At 37.6% G+C, this 26609-nt stretch overlaps 3 non-coding genes and 1 pseudogene across 3 annotated transcripts; 3 read left to right on the top strand and 1 right to left on the bottom strand.

The window, feature by feature from the left end:
- Nucleotides 1-315: 315 nt before the first annotated feature.
- On the top strand, nucleotides 316-402 carry TRNAS-GGA (transfer RNA serine (anticodon GGA)). Its single transcript has one exon. It is a non-coding gene; the product is annotated as a tRNA-Ser (tRNA).
- A 1209-nt stretch (nucleotides 403-1611) lies between these two features.
- On the bottom strand, nucleotides 1612-1684 carry TRNAT-UGU (transfer RNA threonine (anticodon UGU)). Its single transcript has one exon. It is a non-coding gene; the product is annotated as a tRNA-Thr (tRNA).
- A 1652-nt stretch (nucleotides 1685-3336) lies between these two features.
- On the top strand, nucleotides 3337-3409 carry TRNAF-GAA (transfer RNA phenylalanine (anticodon GAA)). Its single transcript has one exon. It is a non-coding gene; the product is annotated as a tRNA-Phe (tRNA).
- A 16013-nt stretch (nucleotides 3410-19422) lies between these two features.
- Nucleotides 19423-26609, top strand: part of LOC123125328 (ATP synthase subunit alpha, chloroplastic-like) — a 23558-nt pseudogene continuing 16371 nt past the window's right edge.

Genomic DNA, 26609 nt, shown 5'->3' with positions numbered 1-26609 from the left:
TTATTAATTGTCTCATACCCTATTTATGTTATCAACTATTTGACTAAAACAGAATTCTAAGGTTTCTTTATTTTATTATGCAATAAGAAGAATTCTTCCATTTTATTTTTCTTTAGTTGCGAGAAAACCCAAATTAAAACTTTTATTTTATAACGAGCGCAATTTCTAGTAAAAAATCTTGTATCCTTCCACTTAGATCAAAAGGACTTTTTCCAATAGAACTATGTATCCCCCGAGTAGTTGCGGTTGTACCTGTACTGCAGGAATAAGAAAACTCACTATTCACTCAGTTTATTTTCCATAATAAGTTATGTAGGAGAGATGGCCGAGCGGTTCAAGGCGTAGCATTGGAACTACTATGTAGACTTTTGTTTACCGAGGGTTCGAATCCCTCTCTTTCCGTTTTTCTTAATTCATCAACGTTAAGGATCACAATGTATCAAATCAAATAACAATTTTTTCCAGCAATAATATAATATCTTATATTATCTTATTTTGATTTAATAGAAATTATAAATTATCTATAGCAAATTACTGTGGTATGTAAAATACACATAGTGGAAAATAGGAAAAAGGATCCTAATCCTAGGGTTAATCAATTTTAGCTAGTTGATGGGAAAATACAAATTAATGGTAATGGTCTTAGGGAGATTTAGTTCGGGGAAAGGGGAAGGGGAAGAAAAGTATATGAACCTTTTTTCGTTAAGTTCAAGTCTGACGAGAGTAATATTCTACAACTAACAACTCATTTATTTTGAGACCGACCCACTTCCTATCTAGGATTTTATTTACTAGTCCTTTATATTCCAACGTGTCAATCGCCAAATGCTTTGGCAATTTCCCCAGGTCCGATGAAGCAATATAATTTTGAACCAGACCTTTTGATCTTTGGTTATCTTTCGTAGTAATAATATCTCGAGGTTTGCAACGAAAACTTGGTATATTGACTATACGACCATTAACTAAAATATGTCTATGGTTGACTAATTGGAGGGCCCCAGGAATGGTTGAAGCCATACCCAATCGAAAAAGGATATTATCCAAACGCATTTCAAGTAATTGTAGTAAAACCTGGCCTGTTGACCTCTTTGCTTTTCCAGCGATATGTACATATCTAAGTAATTGTCGTTCTGTCAGACCATAATGAAAACGCAATTTCTGTTTTTCTTGAAGACGAATACGATATTGCTCCTTTTTCCAAGAATTGAATTTTTTTTAAGATTACTTCCGGATTTATGTGTTTTTCTTGTGAGTCCTGGTAAAGCTCCCACACGGCGTATTTTTTTAAACGAGGTCCTCGATAACGGGACATGAAGACTCCTTTTTTTATTTTATTGAAATTTCATTTTACACAATTAATTTCATTGTATTTACATTACAGAATACATCGAAATTAAAACTGAATTAAACTACAGGATAAACAGAGTAAAATCAACTAAAGTACCCCAAAAAATGGAATTTCATCAAAATCTTTATTTTTGTATATATATTATTTATTTTATTGTTTGTATCTAGCAAAATTGTAAGGTAAAAAACATAAAAGATCCTGGATTCTCCATTTAATTCGGGAGAAAAGAGATTCTTGTTCGTAGAACATCGATAGAGAAAAAAAGCCGACTATCGGATTTGAACCGATGACCCTCGCATTACAAATGCGATGCTCTAACCTCTGAGCTAAGTGGGCTTACATAACGGAAATAGTGTAACAAATAGAAATAGGTATAGTATAGGAAATGCGTAAAATCTCAGATATTAGTTATTAATCTTACCTATTAACTAGTTCTAAATTTGAAGTTATACTTATAAAAGTAAAAAAATACTAAAACTTCTTAAAGATAAAGTTAGCTTGATATGCTTAACTATAGGATATTAAAAAATAAAATTATAGAATTTATCGGTATTTTCATTCGATTATTATAGACTTTATTATTTGTTAATAATTTGAGGATTAATATTTCACTAAGGGGAATATAGAGTCAGAGTAATTAAAATTGCCAATTCTGATTAGAAAAAAAGAATAAATATCAAGCGTTATAGTATAATTTTGAATACTATAAAAAAGTAAGACGGGAGGTGGGGGAGGTAAAAGCTTTTGGATATATTGATTCGGATTGAATTGCAAATACATCAAGGATAGAATCAATTCAATTCTGAATTGCAATAGGCAAGCGAGGTCTCTCAAATAGAGTCGAACTGAACTGCTAGACTACGTTGAGCGATGAACTCAATGATTCAAAAAAAAACTAAGAGATGGATGAAATTACACAAGGAATCCTGGTCTCAAAGAAGAGGGAAATGGGGATATGGCAAAATCGGTAGACGCTACGGACTTGATTGTATTGAGCCTTGGTATGGAAACCTGCTAAGTGGTAACTTCCAAATTCAGAGAAACCCTGGAATTAAAAAAGGGCAATCCTGAGCCAAATCCGTGTTTTGAGAAAACAAGGGGTTCTCGAACTAGAATACAAAGGAAAAGGATAGGTGCAGAGACTCAATGGAAGCTGTTCTAATAAATCGATTTAATTACGTTGTGTTGTTAGTGGAATTCCTTCTAATTCTAAATTAGAGAAAGAGGGGTTTTATACCTTATACATTTAATAAACACGTATAGATACTGACATAGCAAACGATTAATCACAGAACTCATATTATATTATAATTATAATATAGGTTCTTTATCTTTTTTTTAAATGAAATTAGAAATGATAATGATTATGAAATAAAAAACTCATATCATAATATTTTTTTCATTATTGTGAATCCACTCCAATCGAATATTGAATAATCAAATTCAAAGTTTTCGAGATCTTTAAAAAAGTGGATTAATCAGACGAGGACAAAGAGAGAGTCCCATTCTACATGTCAATACTGACAACAATGAAATTTCTAGTAAAAGGAAAATCCGTCGACTTTATAAGTTGTGAGGGTTCAAGTCCCTCTATCCCCAAATCCTCTTTTATTCCCTAACTATACTATATTATTATTATTTATCCTCTTTTTTTCTTTTTATCAATGCACTTTTCTTTTCTTTTTATCAATGCAATGGGTTTAAGATTCATTAGCTTTCTCATTCCACTCTTTCACAAAGGAATGCGAAGAGAACTCAATGGATCTTATCCTATTCATCGAATAGATTCCTTTTTTATTAGAGTATCGGCGAGAAATCTTGGTTATTCACTCTATTTTTAAGTTTTATTTAAGTAAACCATGCACAATGCATAGGACTACCCCCCCCCCCCCATTTTAAAATTTCAAATTTGAAACACTTTAATTAATTTTTAGTCCTTTTAATTGACATAGATACAAATACTCTACTAGGATGATGCACAAGAAAAGGTCAGGATAGCTCAGTTGGTAGAGCAGAGGACTGAAAATCCTCGTGTCACCAGTTCAAATCTGGTTCCTGGCAGAGAAAAGAAAAGATCCACCGAATAGGTATTGATCCAAATACCTCGAGATGGATTGTGATACATATTCATTAATAATATTTATTCATCTAAGTGGATATATCTATAATATAAATATAGAGGCACTTCTTTTTCTTTTTAAAGAAGTTTTAAAATATATCTTTTCTTTATGATAAATAAGGGGGTGAGATTCCCCTTTATTTTTTTTGCGTTTCTTAATTTCGTATTCCGCTATTCCGACGAATATTTTTTTAGTCTTGCTTATCTTTATCTTATCTTATTTTCCTAGTTGTGCTAAGTAATGTGCATGGTACAAAGTTCCTCGTAGAGAACTTCTTTGAGTCAAGAAAGGTATTCAAACCTACGACCAGTCAATTAACAGCCGACCGCTCTACCACTGAGCTACTGAGGAACAAGGGGGGATTCGACCTCCTAGCGTTCAACTCCCGCTCTCAACCCATGAACAATATGAGTCCGAAGCTTCTTTCATAACTCCCATAATTTCTTCGTAGTGGCTCCGTTCCATGCCTCATTTCATAGGGAAGCCCAAAGTGGCTCTATTTCATTCTATTTCACTTCCAAGCACTTCCTATCATTTAATATCCATCCCTTTGGTCTTATTGACATAAGAGATGTCATTTATAGTCTATCTCTTTCTATATATGGAAAGTCAAGAAATTCTCATCGAAACATCGAGAAATTGTGCATATAGAAAACTCTAAAGAAAGAAAAAAGGAGACCCATGCCATGATTTTCAAATCTTTTCTATTTAGTAGTCTAAGTTTCTCGATGAGGATAATTAATTCGGTCGTTGTGGTCGGACTCTATTATGGATTTCTGACTACATTCTCCATAGGTCCCTCTTAGATCTTCTTTCTCCAATCTTGGATTAGGGAAGAAGGAGATATTCGCGACTACTGGCGATTTCATTATGGGGTAGCTCATGATCTTCCTGTCGATCTATTATCCACCTCTGTATCTATTCTTTCTTAGCTAAACAGGTGGAAGATCTATCCAATTTGGTTATATTATATCATGGACTCGAAAAACGGATCTGAATTTGACTGAAATGCACGATCTTCACAGGTATCACTTTTCACGATACCTAAAAGGTGGAATAGCGATTTTCGAACCATTTCCTATAAGAGAATGGTTTCCATTACTTTGAGAAATGGATTCTTATATCAAACTATAACTATTGCATTAAATAAGAAAAGAAACTAATAGAAGTCGAAGACGCGAAATGATAGTGAATAGAGAGAAAGACTCTTCAGATTTTCTTGTTTCTATCTACTAGACGCCGTAGAGAATTTAGAATTTTCATGTCTTTCAATTCACGTACTCGTAATTGGAAAGTTATGGAAGGAGACTGCTACCTCTTGAGCACTGCGTTGGTTTTCCCTTGAAGAGGAATGGGTGATGCAGTAAAGCAGCGTTAGTATTTCCCTCAGTTTTTGAGAACCAAGGTATCAATCCATTAGGAGGCCACGCACGAGTCCCTCGCACCTACACAAACAAATAAATCCTCGCAACCAACATGATAAGGGGTTGTCAATCTCTACACGGTCACTTCCGAGAGTGAGATATGATAAGATAATATTTTTGGTATTTTTATGATAAAGATGCAAAGTAAAATAAAAGGCAATAAAAATAGCTAAGTGTTGGAAGATTAATATGATGGAAAATAGACCCTGGGGCCATAGGTTTCACTAATGGCTTCTCTCAAGAGCATAAGTATTTACGGTGGGTGAACAAATTACTGTTGAGCAATTGACAGAATTGAGCATAGTTATGAGAATATCTAGGTATGATCATGTATATAGGCATAACGTCCGAGACAAGTAGACCGACTCCTGCCTGCATCTACTACTATTACTCCACACATCGACCGCTATCCAGCATGCATCTAGAGTATTAAGTTCATAAGAAAAGAGTAATGCTTTAAGCAAGATGACATGATGTAGAGGGATAAACTCATGCAATATGATATAAACCCCATCTTGTTATCCTCGATGGCAACAATACAATACGTGTCTTGCTGCCCCTACTGTCACTGGGAAAGGACACCACAAGATTGAACCCAAAGCAAAGCACTTCTCCCATTGCAAGAAAGATCAATCTAGTAGGCCAAACCAAACTGATAATTCTAAGAGACTTGCAAAGATAACCAATCATACATAAAAGAATCCAGAGAAGATTCAAATATTGTTCATATATAAACTTGATCATAAACCCACAATTCATCGGTCTCAACAAACACACCGCAAAAGAAGATTACATCGAATAGATCTCCACGAGAGAGGGGGAGAACATTGTATTGAGATCCAAAAAGAGAGAAGAAGCCATCTAGCTAATAACTATGGACCCGAAGGTCTGAGGTAAACTACTCACACATCATCGGAGAGGCTATGGTGTTGATGTAGAAGCCCTCCATGATCGATGCCCCCTCCAGCGGAGCTCCGGAACAGGCCCCATGATGGGATCTCACGGGTACAGAAGGTTGCGGCGGTGGAATTAGGGTTTTGGCTCCGTATCTGGTAGTTTGGGGGTACGTAGGTATATATAGGAGGAAGGAGTATGTCGGTGGAGCAACAGGGGCCCACGAGGGTGGAGGGCGCGCCCTGGGGGGTAGGCACGCCCCCCTACCTCGTGCCCTCCTGGTTGATGTCTTGACGTAGGGTCCAAGTCCTCTGGATCACATTCGTTCCGGAAATCACGTTCCCGAATGTTTCATTCCGTTTGGACCCCGTTTGATATTCTTTTTCTGCGAAACTCTGAAATAGGCAAAAAACAGCAATACTGGGCTGGGCCTCCGGTTAATAGGTTAGTCCCAAAAATAATATAAAAGTGTATAATAAAGCCCAATAATGTCCAAAACAGAATATAATATAGCATGGAGCAATCAAAAACTATAGATACGTTGGAGACGTATCAAGCATCCCCAAGCTTAATTCCTGCTCGTCCTCGAGTAGGTAAATGATAAAAAACAGAATTTTTTATGTGGAATGCTACTTGGCATAATTTCAATGTAATTCTTCTTAATTGTGGTATGAATATTCAGATCCGAAAGATTCAAGATAAAAGTTCAATATTGACATAAAAATAATAATACTTCAAGCATACTAACTAAGCAATTATGTCTTCTCAAAATAACATGGCCAAAGGAAGTTCATCCCTACAAAATCATATAGTTTAGTCATGCTCCATTTTTGTCACACAAGAATGCTCTCATCATGCACAACCCCGATGACAAGCCAAGCAATTGTTTCATACTTTAGTAATCTCAAACCTTTTCAACTTTCACGCAATACATGAGCGTGAGCCATGGATATAGCACTATGGGTGGAATAGAATATAATGATGGGGGTTATGTGGAGAAGACAAAAAAGGGAGAAAGTCTCAGATCAACGAGGCTAATCAATGAGCTATGGAGATTCCCATCGATTGATGTTAATGCAAGGAGTAGGGATTGCCATGCAACGGATGCACTAGAGCTATAAATATATGAAAGCTCAACAAAAGAAACTAAGTGGGCGTGCATCCAACTTGCTTGCTCACGAAGACCTAGGGCACTTGAGGAGGCCCATTGTTGGAATATACAAGCCAAGTTCTATAATGAAAAATTCCCACTAGTATATGAAAGTGACAAAACAAGAGACTCTCTATTATGAAGATCATGGTGCTACTTTGAAGCACAAGTGTGGAAAAAGGATAGTAGCATTGTCCCTTTTATTTCTTTTTTTGGGCCTTCCCTTTTTTTATTAGGCCTTTCTTTTTTTGGGGGGACAATGCTCTATTAATGATGATCATCACACTTCTATTTATTTACAACTCAAAGATTACAACTCGGTACTAGAACAAAGTATGACTCTATATGAATGCCTCCGACAGTGTACCGGGATATGCAATGAACCAAGAGTGACATGTATGAAAGAATTATGAATGGTGGCTTTGCCACAAATACTATGTCAACTACATCATCATGCAAAGCAATATGAAAATGATGAACGTGTCATGATAAATGGAATGGTGGAAAGTTGCATGGCAATATATCTCGGAATGGCTATGGAAATGCCATAATAGGTAGGTATGGTGGCTGTTTTGAGGAAGATATAGGGAGGTTTATGTGTGAAAGAGCGTATCATATCACGGGGTTTGGATGCACCGGCGAAGTTTGCACCAACTCTCAATGTGAGAAAGGGCAATGCATAGTACCGAAGAGGCTAGCAATGGTGGAAAGGTGAGAGTGCGTGTAATCCATGGACTCAACATTAGTCATAAAGAACTCACATACTTATTGCAAAAATCTACAAGTCATCAAAAACCAAGCATTACGCGCATGCTCCTAGGGGGGTAGATTGGTAGGAAAAGACCATCGCTCGTCCCCGACCGCCACTCATAAGGAGGACACTCAAAGAACACCTCATGTTTCAAATTTTTTACATAACGTTTACCATACGTGCATGCTACGGGACTTGCAAGCTTCAATAAAAGTATTTCTCAAATTCACAACTACTCAACTAGCACAACTTTGATATCACTACCTCCATGTCTCAAAACAATCATCAAGCATCAAACTTCTCTTAGTATTCAACACACTCATAAGAAAGTTTTTACTAGTCTTGAATACCTAGCATATTAGGATTATTTAAGAAAATTACCATGCTGTTTAAGACACTCAAAATAATCTAAGTGAAGCATCAGAGAATAATAGTTTCTATAAAACAAAACCACCACCATGCTCTAAAAGATATAAGTGAAGTACTAGAGCAAAAAACTATATAACTCAAAAGATATAAGTGAAGCACATAGAGTATTCTAATAATTTCCGAATCACGTGTGTCTCTCTCAAAAGGTGTGTACAGCAAACATGATTGTGGTAAACTAAAAAGCAAAGACTCAAATCATACAAGACGCTCCAAGAAAAACACATATCATGTGGTGAATAAAATAAAGCTCCAAGTAAAGTTACCGATGGAAGTAGACGAAAGAGGGGATGCCTTCCGGGGCATCCCCAAGCTTTGGCTTTTGGGTGTCCTTAGATTATCTTGGGGGTGACATGGGAATCCCCAAGCTTAGGCTCTTGCCACTCCTTGTTCCATAATCCATCAAATCTTTTACCCAAAACTTGAAAACTTCACAACACAAAACTCAGCAGAAAATCTCGTGAGCTCCGTTAGCGAAAGAAAACAAAAGACCACTTCAAGGTACTGTAATGAACTCATTCTTTATTTATATTGGTGTTAAACCTACTGTATTCCAACTTCTCTATGGTTTATAAACTATTTTACTAGCCATAGATTCATCAAAATAAGCAAACAACACACGAAAAACAGAATCTGTCAAAAACAGAACAGTCTGTAATAATCTGTAACTAACGCAAACTTCTGGAACTCCAAAAAATCATCCAAAATAGGACTACCTAGACAATTTGTTTATTGATCAGCATTCATTGGAATCAATATTTTATCACGTTCTGGTGATTTTTAAAAATTATTTTCGTGGACAGAAAGTTTCTGGAATTTTCAGCAAGATCAAATAACTATCATCCAAGAAGATCCTATAGGTTTAACATGGCACAAACACTAACTAAAACATAAAAAGACATCTAACCAGAGGCTAGATCAAAGATATATTCCTAAACAGAAGCAAAAAGCAAAAAACTAAAAATAAAATTGGGTTGCCTCCCAAGTGCTATCGTTTAACTCCCCTAGCTAGGCATAATGGCAAGGATAGATCTAGGTATTGCCATCTTTGGAAGGCAATCCATAAGTGGCTCTCATAATAGATTCATACGGTAATTTAATCTTCTTTCTAGGGAAGTGTTCCATGCCTTTCCTTAATGGAAATTGGAATCTATTATTCCCTTCCTTCATATCAATAATTGCACCAATCGTTCTAAGGAAAGGTCTACCAAGAATAATAGGACATAAAGGATTGCAATCTATTTCAAGAACAATAAAATCTACGGGCACATAATTCCTATTTGCAACAATAAGAGCATCATTCATTCTTCCCATATGTTTCTTAATAGTGGAATCCGCAAGGTGCAAGTTTAAAGAGCAATCATCAAATTCACGAAAACCTAATAAATCACATAAAGTTTTTGGAATCGTGGAAACACTAGCACCCAAATCACACAATGCATAGTATTCATGATCTTTAATTTTAATTTTAATAGTAGGTTCCCATTCATCATAAAGTTTTCTAGGGATATAAACTTCCAACTCAAGTTTTTCCTCATAAGATTGCATCAAAGCATTAACGATATGTTTGGTAAAGGCTTTATTTTGACTATAAGCATGAGGAGAATTTAGCACGGATTGCAACAAGGAAATACAATCTATTAAAGAACAATTATCATAATTAAATTCCTTGAGATCCAAAATAGTGGGCTTATTAATATCTAATGTTTTGATCTCTTCAATCCCACTTTTATCAATTTTAGCATCAAGATCTAAAAACTCCGAATTTCTGGAACGCCTTCTAGGTAAAGGTGGATAATATTCAGTCCCATCATTATCAAGATTCATATTGCAAAACAAAAATTTAATAGGGGACACATCAATAACTTTTAGATCTTCATCTTTATTTTCATAGAAATTTGAAGAACACGCTTTCACAAAGCAATCTTTCTTAGCACGCATCCTAGAGATTCTTTCTTTGCACTCATCAATGGAAATTCTGATGGCTTTGAGAGACTCATTGATATCATGCTTAGGAGGAATAGATCTAAGCTTTAAAGAATCAACATCAAGAGAAATTCTATCAACGTTCCTAGCCAATTGATCAACTTTAAGCAATTTTTCCAAGCAAAGCATTGAAATTCTTTTGCGAATTCATAAATTCCTTAACACTAGTCTCAAAGTCAGAGGGCATCTTATTAAAATTTCCATAAGAATTGTTGTAGGAAGTACCATAATTATTAGAGGAATTACTAGGATAAGACCAAGGATTAAAGTTTCCCCTATACGCGTTGTTACCAAAATTATTCCTACCAACAAAATTCACATCAATGGATTCATTATTATTCTCAATCAAAGTAGACAAAGGCATATCATTAGGATCAGAAGAAACACTCTTAGTAGCAAATAATTTCATAAGTTCATCCATATTTCCACTCAAAACATTAATTTCTTCTATCGCATGCACTTTTTTATTAGTAGATCTTTCAGTGTGCCATTGAGAATAATTAACCATAATATTATCTAGGAGTTTAGTAGCTTCTCCTAAAGTGATTTCCATAAAATTGCCTCCCGCAGCCGAATCCAAAAGATTTCTAGAAGCAAAATTCAATCCGGCATAAAAAATTTGTATAATCATCCACAAATTCAAACCATGCGTAGGGCAATTACGTATCATTAATTTCATCCTCTCCCAAGCTTGTGCAACATGTTCATGATCAAGTTGCTTAAAATTCATAATATAGTTTCTAAGAGAGATGATCTTAGCGGGAGGAAAATATTTAGAGATAAAAGCATCTTTGCACTTATTCCAGGAATCAATACTATTTTTAGGCAAAGACGAAAACCAAGCTTTAGCACGATCTCTAAGCGAAAAAGGAAATAGCTTCAATTTAACAATATCATTATCCACATCTTTCTTCTTTTGCATATCACACAAATCAACGAAGCTATTTAGATGGGTAGCGGTATCTTCACTAGGAAGGCCGGCGAATTGATCTTTCATGACAAGATTCAACAAAGCAGCATTGATTTCACAAGATTCAGTATCGGTAAGAGGAGCAATCGGAGTGCTAAGGAAATCGCTGTTGTTGGTATTGGTGAAGTCACATATTTTGGTATTATCTTGAGCCATCGTGACAAGCAAGCAATCCAACACACGAGCAAACAAGAAGCAAGAAGAAAAAGAGGCGAACGGAAAGAGAGGGCGAATAAAACGGCAAGGGTGAAGTGGGGGAGAGGAAAACGAGAGGCAAAAGGCAAATAATTTAATGCGGGAGATAAGGGTTTGTGATGGGTACTTGGTATGTTGACTTTTGCGTAGACTCCCCGGCAACGGAGCCAGAAATCCTTCTTGCTACCTCTTGAGCACTGCGTTGGTTTTCCCCTGAAGAGGAAAGGGTGATGCAGTAAAGCAGCGTAAGGATTTCCCTCCGTTTTTGAGAACCAAGGTATCAATCCAGTAGGAGGCCACGCACGAGTCCCTCGCACCTACACAAACAAATAAATCCTCGCAACCAACGCGATAACGGGTTGTCAATCCCTACACGGTCGCTTACGAGAGTGAGATCTGATAGATATGATAAGATAATATTTTTGGTATTTTTATGATAATGATGCAAAGTAAAATAAAAGGTAATAAAAATAGCTAAGTGCTGGAAGACTAATATGATGGAAAATAGACCCGGGGGCCATAGGTTTCACTAGTGGCTTCTCTCAAGAGCATAAGTATTTACGGTGGGTGAACAAATTACTGTTGAGGAATTGACAGAATTGAGCATAGTTATGAGAATATCTAGGTATGATCATGTATATAGGCATAACGTCCGAGACAAGTAGACCGACTCCTGCCTACATCTACTACTATTACTCCACACATCGACCGCTATCCAGCATGCATCTAGAGTATTAAGTTCATAAGAACATAGTAACGCTTTAAGCATGATGACATGATGTAGAGGGATAAACTCATGCAATATGATATAAACCCCATCTTTTTATCCTCAATGGCAACAATACAATACGTGCCTTGCTGCCCCCTACTGTCACTGGGAAAGGACACCACAAGATTGAACCCAAAGCTAAGCACTTCTCCCATTGCAAGAAAGATCAATCTAGTAGGCCAAACCAAACTGATAATTCGAAGAGACATGCAAAGATAACCAATCATACATAAAAGAATTCACAGAAGATTCAAATATTGTTCATAGATAAACTTGCTCATAAACCCACAATTCATCGGTCTCAACAAACACACCGCAAAAGAAGATTACATCGAATAGATCTCCACGAGAGAGGGGGAGAACATTGTATTGAGATCCAAAAAAAAAGAAGAAGCCATCTAGCTAATAACTATGGACCCGAAGGTCTGAGGTAAAGCCCTCCGTGATCGATGCCCCCTCCGGCGGAGCTCCGGAACAGGCCCCAAGATGGGATCTCACAGGTACAGAAGGTTGCGGCGGTGGAATTAGGGTTTTGGCTCCGTATCTGGTAGTTTGGGGGTACGTAGGTATATATAGGAGGAAGGAGTACGTCGGTGGAGCAACAGGGGGCCCACGAGGGTGGATGGCACGCCCTGGGGGGTAGGCGCGCCCCCCTACCTCGTGCCCTCCTGGTTGATGTCTTGAAGTAGGGTCCAAGTCCTTTGGATCACGTTCGTTTCGAAAATCACGTTCCCGAAGGTTTCATTCCGTTAGGACTCCGTTTCATATTCTTTTTCTGCGAAACTCTGAAATAGGCAAAAAACAGCAATTCTGGGCTAGGCCTCCGATTAATAGGTTAGTCCCAAAAATAATATAGAAGTGTATAATAAAGCCCAATAATGTCCAAAAACAGAATATAATATAGCATGGAGCAATCAAAAATTATAGATACGTTGGAGACGTATTAGAGACCCATCATTTTGCAATGAAAACAACATATAAAACTCTGGACAATTTCGAAATCAGGCCAAGCGTCTTAATACATATGCAAAAAAAAAATTATTGGCCCACCATTGATTAGAAGATTTAGCTTGTATGAATCACTATTGGTTTGATACGAATAATGACAATCTTTCAGTATGTTAAGGATACACATGTATCCACAATTCATTTAGAGTTACTTAATAGTCTATTTCTTATCCAATATTCCTATCCCGTGAAATTCTTGAGCCAAAAGATATTTGCTAAATGATATCAATTAAATGGTGTATCAATTCCATAAATTGCATATAGCAATAAATAAATCAGCAAAATTCTTTCTAATATTTTAGATAGAAGAAATGTTTCTTCTATCTAAAATATTAGAAAAAATGTACCCTTCTATCCAAATCCAATTTGCATCGATAAAATAAATCCAAAATCCAGTAGTAGATGAATAATTGCAAATTTGTGTGTGTACGAGATTAGAATAACTTCAAAATAACTGACATAATTTTGTATTTTTCCTGATCAGAAAAATACATGAAAAAGAAAGGAGGTAGAATTTTTTTTGGATTTATGGTTAGAGAAGAAAAAGAAGAAAACAGGGGTTCTGTTGCATTTCAAGTATTCAGTTTCACCAATAAGATACGGAGACTTGCTTCACATTTGGAATTACACAAATAAGATTTTTCATCGGAAAGAGGTCTACGAAGACTTTTGGGAAAACATCAACGTTTGCTGGCTTATTTGGCAAAGAAAAATAGAGTACGTTATAAGAAATTATTCGGACAGTTGAATATTCGGGAGCAGTAATTTAATCGTTCAATTTTTTTTCTTGTTTTATTATTTTTTTAGTAGTCTTAGATTTTTCATTTTGATGAGCCTCGCTTTGAGGAATTCATGGAATAATCCATTTTCATGGAATAATGAATTAAGGAAGAAAGGATATGAGTCTACCGCTTACAAGAAAAGATCTCATGATAGTCAATATGGGCCCTCAACACCCATCAATGCATGGTGTTGTTCGGCTGTTCGTTACGCTCGATGGTGAGGATGTTATTGATTGTGAACCCATATTAGGCTATTTACACAGAGGAATGGAAAAAATCGCGAAAAACCGAACTATTATACAATACCTTATGTAACAAGGTGGGATTATTTAGCTACTATGTTTACAGAAGCAATAACAGTAAATGCACCAGAATTCTTGGAGAATATTCAAATACCACAAAGAGCCAGCTATATTAGGGTAATTACGTTAGAATTAAGCCGGATAGCTTCTCACTTGCTATGGCTTGGACCTTATATGGCGGAGCTCGGCGCACAGCCTCCTTTTTTCTATATTTTTACACGTATGCGAATATATTTGAACAAGACTTTACTACTCAAGCTGCTTTATATACTCATCACCAATATATTGCAGGGTTCATCATGATCTATTTGAAGCTGCTACAGGTATGCGAATGATGCACAATTACTTTCGCATCGGAGGAGTAGCCGCCGATCTACCTTATGGATGGATCGATAAATGTTTAGATTTCTGTGATTATTTTTTACGCGGAGTTGTTGAATATCAACAACTTGTTACACAGAATCCAATTTTTTTAGAGCGAGTTGAAGGAGTAGGTTTTATTAGCGGAGAAGAAGCAGTAAATTGGGGCTTATCGGGACCGATGTTACGAGCTTCTGGAATACAATGGGATCTTCGTAAAGTAGATCCTTATGAGTCTTACAACCAATTTGATTGGAAAGTCCAATGGCAAAAAGAAGGGGAGTCGTTAGCTCGCTATTTAGTACGAATTCGTGAAATGAGGGAATCCATCAAAATAATTCAACAAGCTGTAGAAAAAAATTCCTGGAGGACCTTATGAGAATTTAGAAGTCCGAGGCTTTAAGAAAGAAAAGAATTCTGAATGGAATGATTTTGAGTATGAATTTCTTGGTAAAAAACCTTCGCCCAATTTTGAATTGTCAAGGCAAGAGCTTTATGTAAGAGTAGAAGCCCCAAAAGGTGAATTAGGGATTTATCTAGTAGGAGATGATAGCCTTTTCCCCTGGAGATGGAAAATCCATCCACCCGGGTATTAATTTGCAAATTCTTCCTCAGCTAGTTAAAAATGAAATTGGCTGATATCATGACGATATTAGGTAGTATAGATATCATTATGGGGGAAGTTGATCGTTGAAATGATAATAGATAGGGTAGAGGTAGAAACTATCAATTCTTTTCTGAAATTGGAATTATTAAAAGAAGTCTATGGACTGATATCGATTCTACCCATTTTGACCCTCCTTTTGGGAATAACAATAGAGGTACTCGTAATTGTGTGGTTAGGAAGAGAAATATCTGCGTCGATACAACAACGTATTGGTCCTGAATATGCTGGCCCCCCTGGGCCTGCTTCAAGCTATAGAAGATGGGACTAAGCTACTTTTTAAAGAAGATATTCTGCCATCCCGAGGAGATATTTCTTTATTTAGCATTGGACCCTCTATAGCGGTCATATCAGTTTTTTTAAGTTTTTTAGTTATCCCTTTGGGATATCATTTTGTTTTAGCCGATCTTAGTATTGGTGTTTTTTTATGGATTGCCATTTCAAGTATAGCTCCTATTGGTCTTCTTATGGCAGGATATAGCTCAAATAATAAATATTCTTTTTTAGGCGGTCTACGAGCTGCTGCTGAATCCATTAGTTATGAAATACCATTAACTTTTTATGTGCTAGCAATATCTCTACGTGTGATTCGTTAAAATAGATCTTTTCCTATAAAATCCATTAACTATTTATATTCCTTTTCTTATTTAGTATTTGGGTTGGTAAGTTAAACTAGATAGCTATATGAGTGAAACAAAACAGCTTATAAATTTATAGTAAAAATAAAAAATCTCATTTCCTACGTACAAGAAAAAAGGGGATACTTTTTAATTAGTGTAAACTCTTTATCCCAAGGTTGATACTTTTTAATTAGTCATCATATCTTGAAGCAGCCAAGAATAAAGGATTCATGATATGGAATTCCATTACTAGAATACTCCTAGTTATTACTATAACTTAATAATCGATAAGAAGAATCCACCAAAAGTTAGTGAAGGGTTAGGAACACTAAAGTACATAAAGGATTAGTCATGGAAAATCTAAAACATTAGAGATTTTTGCCCATAAAAGGAATCATAATAAGGACTTACAATTTGTAGAAATTATCAAGTAGTACTTTCTTCGGATTCCGATCCAGAGTATGTTCCCATTCACTTGTTAAGGAAATGGCTATCAAGAATGAATTAAGCATTTATCCATTTTTTCTTTTTAAATACCCCCTCCCTGGGTAAAGAAGAATAGTAAAAAAGATATGGAGTGCACTAGAAAAAATCATTATTTCCTTCCTCTATCCATATTCATGCAGAATTGCTCATGAACTAATACCCAACTCTTTCCATTTATTAATTGAATTCCTATAACAAGTAACAAGTGTTTTAATCCAAGATTAAGTTATTACTGAACAAAGAAAATTTTTCATTATATTATAAAGGATGAGATCAATTCGGAAGCGCTTTTTCTTATTCTAGCAGACAGAATACCTTTGGTCTAATTTAGGACTTTCAAATCTATTTTATTTTATCTAATTATATATACGCCCTAGGGGCTAGGAACAAAACAGTCCTTTCCTTTTTCTGATCATAGAGAAGCCGTATGAAGCTAAGGTTTCATGTACGGTTTTGAAATAGCGGTGGGAACTATGATGTTATCATCGACTATGATTATCTAACAGTTCAAGTAAAGTTGATATAGTTGAAGCACAATCAAAATACATTTTTTTGGATGGAATATTTGGCGTCAGCCTATAGGTTTTCTAGTTTTTCTAATTTCTTCTTTGGTAGAATGTGAAAGATTACCCTTTGATTTACCAGAAGGGGAGGAAGAATTAGTAGCAGGTTACCAAACTGAATATTCCGGTATCAAAAATGGTTTATTTTATCTTGTTTCTTACCTAAATTTATTAGTTTCTTCTTTATTTGTAACAGTTCTCTACTTGGGCGGGTGGAATTTATCTATTCCCAATATCTCCTTTTTTGATTTTTTTTCCAAATGAATAAAGCAGTTGGAATTTTGGAAATGACAATGGGTATATTTATTACATTAACTAAAGCTTATTTATTTCTCTTCATTTCTATCACAATAAGATGGACTTTACCGAGGATGAGAATGGATTAGTTATTAAATCTTGGATGGAAATTTATTTTACCTATTTCCCTAGGCAATCTCTTATTAACAACCTCTTCTCAACTTGTTTCACTATAAATAAGATAATACAATAATAGTAAGAATATTTTCAACACAAAAGCTCTCTCAAACAAGAGAAAGAAACATATCTTTTTCATAGATATTTAGAATGAATATGTTCCCTATGGTAACTGGGTTCATGAGTTATGGTCAACAAACAATACGTGCTACAAGGTACATAGGTCAAAGTTTCATAACTACCTTATCCCACACAAATCTTTACCTATAATGATTCACTACCCTTATAAAAAATCAATTACACCAGAGCGTTTCCGAGGGCAAATCCACTTTGAATTTGATAAATGTATTGCTTGTGAAGTATGTGTTCGCGCATGTATGATAGATTTACCCGTTGTGGATTGGAGATTTGAAAAGGATATTAAAAGAAAACAATTGCTTAATTATAGTATTGATTTCGGAGTTTGTATATTTTGTGGCAATTGTGTTGAGTACTGTCAAACAAGCTGTTTATCAGTGACTGAAGAATATGAACTTTCTACCTATGATTGTCATGAATTGAATTACAATCAAATTGCTTTAAGTCGGTTACCAATCTCCATAATGGGAGATTACACAATTCAAACAATTAGGAATTTGTCTGAAAGTAAAATAAACAAAGAAAATCTTCGAATTCAAGAACGATTACTAATTACTAAACTTTGATTTTGTCTTTTTGTTATAAAAATCTAATAATCCTTTGTTAAAACTTAAAATTAAACTATAAAGAAAAACGAAAAACTACTGCTTATTAGAAATTATTTCTTATTTTAAATCAGACTAGATTTTCGTGATATAATATAATTTATAACTATACAATTTATACACACACAAAATACCCTAATCCTTTTTTCCTTCCTTGAATCCTTTAGTTTTAGTCAGTTCATGAAAAAATTTATACTATTAATTTCTTTTTATCCATAATTGATTTACCTGGACCAATACATGAGATTCTTATGCTATTTGGGGGATTTGTTCTTCTACTAGGGGGTCTAGGAGTAGTATTACTTACCAACCCCATTTATTCTGCCTTTTCGCTGGGATTAGTTCTTGTTTGTATATCCTTATTCTATTTTTTATTAAATTCCTACTTTGTAGCTATCGCACAACTTCTTATTTATGTGGGAGCCATAAATGTCTTGATCATATTCGTTTAATGTTCGTAAATGGCTCAGAATGGTCTAAAGATAAGAATTATTGGACTATTGGAGATGGGTTCACTTCACTCGTTTGTATAACTATTGTTTTTTCACTAATGACTACTATCCCAGATACGTCGTGGTATGGAATTCTTTGGACTACAAGATCAAACTAAATAGTAGAACAGGTTCTCATAAATAATGTTCAGCAAATTGGAATTCATTTAGCAACCAATTTTTATCTTCCGTTTGAACTCATTTCCATAATTTTTCTAGTTTCTTTAATAGGTGCAATTACTATGGCTCGGCAATAAGAAAACTTAGAAAAAGTACAAATTATAAGAATTGCAAATCTAAAGTGAATAACTAAAGAATCACAATTTTGATTTAGTAAAATCCATCTACTGCCAACACATACCTCCTTTATTTTCTCTTTTGTTGTGTAATTGTTCTATTGTAATTAATTGAATCGATTCAATTCTTGCCCTCATATTTAAATGAATCGAGATTGATAAGGAGTTAGTTAATGATGTTTGAGCATGCACTTTTTTTGAGTGTCTATTTATTTTTGATTGGTATCTATTGATTGATCACAAGCCGAAACATGGTTAGATCTCTAATATGTCTTGGACTTATACTGAATTAAATTAACCTAAATCTCGTAACATTTTCTGATCTATTTGATAGTCGCCAATTAAAAGGAGATATTTTCGCAATTTTTGTTATAGCCCTTGCGGCTGCTGAAGCCGCTATTGGTCTATCCATTCTTTCTTCCATCCATCGTAATAGGAATCCACTCGTATCAATCAATCTAATTTATTGAATAATTAGACTTTTGAATAATTAGACATAGAATCCTCTAAACAAAGGCACACATATTAAAATAAATAGAAATCAATACTATACTCTGAGATAGAACGAGAAAAAGCAAATTTGATTAATGCTACTTATATTAGTTTGGAACAATTGGAAAAGTCTAAAAACGAAACCCTTTATTTTGAAAAATAAAGGGCAATGAATCAGGTCCAACAGCGGGTTTTCCAACAGGCCGTACAAGGAGCTCTAGGAACTCTGAATAGTTGTTTGAATACCGAGTTACATTTCCGTATGATTCGTGCTAATATTGGCATTCTCGGGTCCCTGGAATGGAAGAGATAATTTAATTAATTAGGCCTTGAACTTCTACTTTCGTTTAGAATTTAGGCATTATTTTTCCCCTTGCTTCCGAAAAAAGAGTCAAGAAACACTAATGGCAACCCTTCGAGTCGACGAAATTCATAAAATTCTCCGCAAACGTATTGAACAATATAATAGGAAAGTAGGGATTGCGAATCACTACAAAAAAATACACTTCCGTGATGATACGTGTTTGTCACAGTAGGTCGCATTTTTTGTCATGCATGTACATCCATGACAAATTTATGACAGAATCAAGATAGTCATACCTGTGCTGTCGTAGAAGTGTTCCATGACATTACCAAAATTATCATCACGGAAGTGTCCACTTCCATGACGATAAATCGCGCGTCACAGAAGTGCTTTCGTCAAGGGTGACCGACATGTGGCATCCACCGTAACGGAACGCCGTTAAGCTATCGGGTCGGGTTTTGGATCCGATAACCCGTTAACAGCCCCGACCAATGGGGATTTTCCACGTGTAAAATCATCATTGGCTGGAGGAAACACGTGTCGGCTCATCGCTGGGACAGGTGTCATCCACTCATTGGACAGAAGGCGCCTATGATACGTCGACACGTGGCACGGCCCAACAGAGGCCCATTCCTGTGGAAAGGCCGGCCCATTTGACTTGGTCAAAAGGTGGCGGGCCGGCCCATGGAAAGCCTGTTAACGGCCTGTTCGCATATAGCCCATTTACAGCCTGCTAACCCAAGGTCCGTTACGCCCTATTCGAAATAGGCCCAGTAGCGTCATCTGGGCCATCCAATATGATTCCATCCCGTTTTCACTTCTGGCCCATGTATGGCCCATGACGTCTTTCGGCCCATATGAGGCCCTATGTAACTCTTGGCCTATTAACGGCCCGTGGTGAAACTGGCCCGTAATGAACAGTGTATCACTTTACACCCATTAACGGCCCGTGGTGAAACTGGCCCGTAAAGAACAGTGTATCACTTTATACCCATTAACGGCCCGTTATTCTGTTGGGCCGTTTCCAGCCCATTTTATCTTTTGGCCTTCTCAGAGCCCATTTATTCTTGGGCTATTTTCCAGCATTCGTTTACTTACGGCCCGTTACTGTCATTTTCTGCTTGTGGGCCAAATTCAGCCCGTGGTTACAGTCGGCCCGTTTGTGGTCCGTTAATACGTTGGGCCGTTTTTATAGCATTATCAAATATGGCCTATTAACGATGGCCCGTTATGGTCGGCCCATGAACGGACGATTCCAACTCTAGCCCGTTTACGGCCAGAATGCGGTCTGCTTGGCCCATGTTTGGCCAATCGATCATACGGCCCGTATAAGGCCCATTGATGATACGGCCCATAGAAGGCCCACTATTTCTACGGCCCGTAGAAGGCCCACTGTTTCTATGGCCTGTAGAAGGCCGACTGTTTCTACGGCCCGTAGAAGGCCCACTGTTTCTACGGCCCGTAGAAGGCCCACTGTTTCTACGGCCCGTAGGAGGCCCAGTGTCACTAAAGTAAATATTAGTCCATGGTTATTGTGGCCTAGTTTTAAAAAATAGGTTATTGCAGCCACTAGCAAACCGCAGAAAAAGAACTGCACTGACTACAAGCAAACAAATAAACAAGACAACAAGGAAATAAATAAGCAAGCAACTTACACTAGGCTATCACGGCTATTACACATATTACATCCACTGGGCATCAAAGTTCGCCACCAGTGCAAATATAGGGAACACAGCAGCATATAAACGCCGCAGCAAAACAAGTCCAGAACTGAAACCACTTCAGAAGAGCTCAAGAAACAATATCCTAGGGACCCATAATGCTGGCAAGATGCTTAGCAAGCTTATTAACTTTCTCTTGTTTGGCGCTTAAGTCCTCCAGCGCTTGCTGTTGCACCAGAAAGTATGCATCTGAATTCTGCAGGGACTTCCTCAGTCCTTGGGCTTCCTGTCGCATAACATCTAATCGATGTCTTTCAACTTAAAGTTGAGACTCAAGAAGCCGAACTGATTCAGGCAACGAGTTCGAAGAGCTGGTGCCAGCAGTGGTAGCCAGTAACTCGAACACTACATCAAGACAGGACTTTGGGGTTGTCTCAGTGTCTTCAATATAGTTTTTATCAGCTTTCTTGGAGACCAACAGGGATGTCTCACTATCTTGAACCTTATCTGCATTACTTCCTTTACCATTGCATAACAGGGTACTCTTCTCCAATATTTTATCCGCGTTCTAAAAGAGAAACAAACAAACAAATCTCAGGTTTACAATGTAGTATATGAAACTCATTTTGGTAAACCAGTTCAGTAGTAAGGTGGACAGGATAACAGCATGAAACAAACATATATCTATGTAGTATGGTCACTGTATGGTCTATATCATTCTAGTTTATGTTGCCAAATCAAGATAGATACAGTTCGAATCATATCTATTTAACACAAAGCAGCATAGACAGAATATAAGTGTGGGAAACTACACAGCAATAACAACACTTGTAATGTGCATGGCATGAGAACATAACTGTTTATTCAATTGAAACTGAAATCAACATAGAGCAAGTTACAACAGCAAACAACCAAACACGTTGAAGAAACAGGTTTAAAACATACTTGTTGCGCCATTGGAGTTTCAATTGCATCCTTCAAATTTGAAATTAGTTGGTATCAGTAAATACAGTGATGCAAGAGCAAAGTAGTATGAACCATAGCTACGGAACCTGACCTGAGAACAATTCTTCTTCTGCTTTAAGCGTTGACTTCGGGTTCGGAGTGGTAGTCCTCGTGATTTGGGCACTGCAGTTGCCTTACTAACTGCTCGTGTCTGGGTGCTCTGTGGTGGAGACGGTGCTGTGTCAACGGGAACTGGGTGTCTATCTGCTGGGGTTGGGGTTAGAGGGGTGTAGCTGGTTCTCTGTCCAACTAGGTAGGGGTACATTCTGCATGAGTGTGGGTTATGTGTGGTGGGGCTGGTTCTTGGGCAAGTACAACCGTGGTTCTATCTGCATCGACAGGTAGCACGATCTTTTCTGAAGACCGTGTTTTTACTCCCACAGATACTGCCATCACTCCCTCCAATTGAAATGGCTGATAAACAAGAAAAGTAATGGAATGTACAGACATTGTAAGATAGACAGGTGCAATGGATAGTAGGGAAGAAAACAGGGCATGAAATAATTCACATTTATGTTGTCTAAGCAAACAGAATAGCAGGACATAATTTCACATATATGATGGCTAATTAAACAGGATAGCATGACACAATTTCACATGTATGATGGCTAACTAAACAGGATAGAATGACATACTTCAAAATATGATGACTATGTAAACAGGATGACATGATATAACTATACGATGTGTCTATTAAAGTGGTTGGCATGCCATAAATCACAAACATGCCGTCGATGGAAACATGATGGCATGATATAATTCACGGATAGAATGACATAATTTAAAATATGATGACTATGTAAACAGGATGAGATGATATAACTATATTATGTCTTTAGAAAATGGGTTGGCATGCCATAATTCAGATACATGCTGTCTATGTAAACATCATCGCATGACATAATCCAAATATATGATTTATATACTAAGGAAGTGAGCAGAGGGCAATCGCATATATGATGTGTCAATTAAGGAGATGGCATTCAATATTGTGTATATGATGTAAAAACTAAGCATTGCAATACAACATATGCATTATATGAGTAATATAACCCTGCCAAGTTTGAGCATACACCTCAGGGGGATAATAGGACTGGTCATCTGCCTCTGAATCCTCCTCTGAAGAGCTATCTGTAACCAGCAAGATATATGCTTCAGCAGGTAGCATTGTCTGCTCTGAAGACCTTGTTTTCACTCCAGATTTCTCCATCACCAATTCAAATGGCTGATGCACAGGAAGAGCAGTTGAATATACAAACATTGGCGACAAAAGCAATGAGAAATACAAAAAAAGGACGGCATGATATAATTCACATATATGACGCTTGTCTAAACAGCATGGCATTGCATAATTCACATACATAATGCCTTGCAACAAGATAACATTGCATAATTCACATATATAATGTCTCACAACAAGATGGCATTGCATAATTCACATATATAGTAATTAGACACTAAACAGGTGGCATTCACACAAAGCATGTCTAAACTAAGCAAATGACATAGCAATGCAAGATACCATACGCACGATATGAGCAACATAACCCTGCCAAGTTAGGGCAAGCACCACGGGGGGGAAATATGACTGGTCATCTGTCTCTGAATCCTCCTCTGAGGAGCTATCGGTAACCAGCAAGACATGCGCTTCGTCAGATAGCATTGTCTGCTCTGAAGACCTTGTTTCCACTCCAGATTTTTCCATGACCGTGCCGAATGGCTGATGCACAGGAAGAGTTATTGAATGTACTAAATTGTTGACAAATTTAACACGTAATAAAAAAATGATGGCATGATATAATTCACATATAAGATGACTGGCTAACCAGGGTGGCATTGCAAAATTCACATATATGATGCATGGCTAGACAAGATGGCATTGCATGATTCACATATACGATAAAGAAACTAAACAGATGGCATTGACACAAAGCATGTCTAAACTAAGCAGATGACATCTTTAATGTATACAGTAAGCAATGCAAGGCACCATATGCATGATATTACCAACATCAGCATGCCAAGTTACAGCGAAGACCTCATGGGGTAAATAGGAGTGGTCTTCTCCTTCGGAATCCCCCTCAGAACAGTTATCTTCCTCTTGATTACGATCTGAAATGGGTGGAGGGGGGCTGCCTTTGCGCCCACCATGGAACGACGTCTGCATGAAATTTTATTGCCACACAAGGCTCGTCTCTTTTGCTCTACATGATCAGTTCCATTGTGTACAATAACTGGCATGCATAGGAATGAAACATAGTGAGATTATGTAAGGAGTGCATGCACAAATCCAGAGTGATGGTAGCAAACTATGGATAGACCCAAAACCAATGATAGCAGGCAGATAATAGCTTTAGTTAAAAAATACAGATAATGGCTCCTTTAATGTTTGTTTGCACCCAACATGAAACTCATAGTAGACACCGGAGATTAACCAGATAGTAGACAGATAGTACTGATTGCTGCCCCAATATGTACCCCACAACCATTTAAAAACTCAAGTTTCAGCATTAGTTTGGACCTGACTCGGAGTCTAATAGGTGAACACGACGATAATGTAGCATGTCATCATATTAAGCGATGCATAACGTAAGCAGACACGGAAGAGTGCAACCTCTCTTGCGGACCCGTGTAGTCCTCAAGGTCATCTGCTCAGTTGATGATGGTAATGCAGTTGCTGTGGCTGCCGGCGGCGGGGAAGAAGATCTAAGGCGGCGAAAGACAGTCTGGAGAGCAGATCCCTGCTGTGGTGAACCCTTCCGTCGTTGGAGCAGCTGAGCTGGGGTGGAACACAGCGCCGCAAGAGCAGGACAAACCACACAAGGTTTTCTTCGACACATATCTGTAACAGAAGTAATTGAGTAAGGGCTTGTTTGAATTTGAGGATTCTAACAATGCAGAGATAGGAAATAGACAGGAATAGGATAGGAATGCACGTGCAAAACAGAGAATTTAAAAACACAGGATTTCTGCCAACCTGGGTGTTTGATTCACAACAATTGGAAGATCACAGGATGCAAAAAAGCATGGTGAGATTAAGTCAAACCACAAGAAAATGTACGGTTATAATGCTATTATGCTACTATCTCTTAGTCTTGTGCTTGATGAATAGGAATATGAAAAGGAGGAGAAGTGGAAATTAGAATTCCTACGGTTTTTCTTTCAAGGAGACACTAAAGGAACAAATCCTACAGTTTTCCTTTGCTCCATTCCTTTGCACCAAATTCATGAAAAGTAGTACCATAGGAAACTTTCCAATTCCGATGTTTTTCATTCACTTTTCCTTTCAAGCACTGGCGATTCTAGTAGGCAGGCTTGAGCAAGGAAAACCCTACACTAAAAAATGTTTTTGTGCTACTTCTATTACTTTGGACCCAGGCCACTGCCATACTAGCTCAACTCCCAGGCCCATCGACAAATGCGCAGCTCAAACGCGCAGAGATAAATAATGATGGCGTTCAAGAGAGTCCATCACGGATAGCTAAGTTGCCTGGTACCTCACTGCTTGTCATATAGTAGGATAAAATAATCGTATTTCCCGTTACTACGAGTGCTCAGTGGACAATATATATAACATGTAGAGTAAAAAAGAGATGCAACAAGTGTACAACCTCTTTGGCGACGCCATGTCGATCTCAGCGTGATTGGGTTGGCAGGTGAGGATGCTCCGGCTGACTTGGCTGTCGGAGGAGGGGAAGAAGATCTTAGGCGTCTCGAGATGGAGCCCGAGGTACTGCTCCGCTGTGATGGAGGGTTTCGTCGTTGGAGCAGCTCCGGTGAGTTGTACAACGCCGATGCTGAAGCAGGACAAGAGAGACAATGAACAACGTTAACCTGAGTGGAATTCTAATAGCATCTCCAATACATGACGTAAAATACATAACCACAAAGTGCTAGATGTAAAATACATCAGCCGCTCATCTCTGAACTTAATTGTCGAAACTGAATTTAACTGTCGAAACTGAACTTAACTGTCGAAACTGGACTTAACTGTCGAAACTGAATTTTGCTGTCGAAACTAAACGCACTAGCAAGGTGAGGCTACACGTTGGTCGACTGACTTTTTCATCTCTGGTCAGTCGATTTTGCAGCCGTTGGATATGAAATCAAGGGCCTGCGGTTCATCTTCAACCTCCACCCCCCTGAGCCGCCAGCCACCACCAGCCAAGCAGCAGTCCCCCGCCGCCCGCGGCCGGTGGTGCGCCGCCCCGCCCGCCCCGAAAACACTCCCCACCGCCGGTCCGCCGCCGCCCCGGCCATCCCTCTAGGCCCCCCGTGCCGAGCTTTTTCTCCGGCGATCCCCACGCCACCGCCCCGCGAACGCCCCACCACCGCCGGCGACCACCGCCCCCATCCTGAACCCTAAGATAGATAGTGGGGTACCT

The sequence above is a fragment of the Triticum aestivum genome, chromosome 5D, assembly GCF_018294505.1.
Source record: "Triticum aestivum cultivar Chinese Spring chromosome 5D, IWGSC CS RefSeq v2.1, whole genome shotgun sequence".
Lineage (NCBI taxonomy): Eukaryota > Viridiplantae > Streptophyta > Magnoliopsida > Poales > Poaceae > Triticum > Triticum aestivum.
This window is presented reverse-complemented; position numbering and strand designations above follow the sequence as displayed.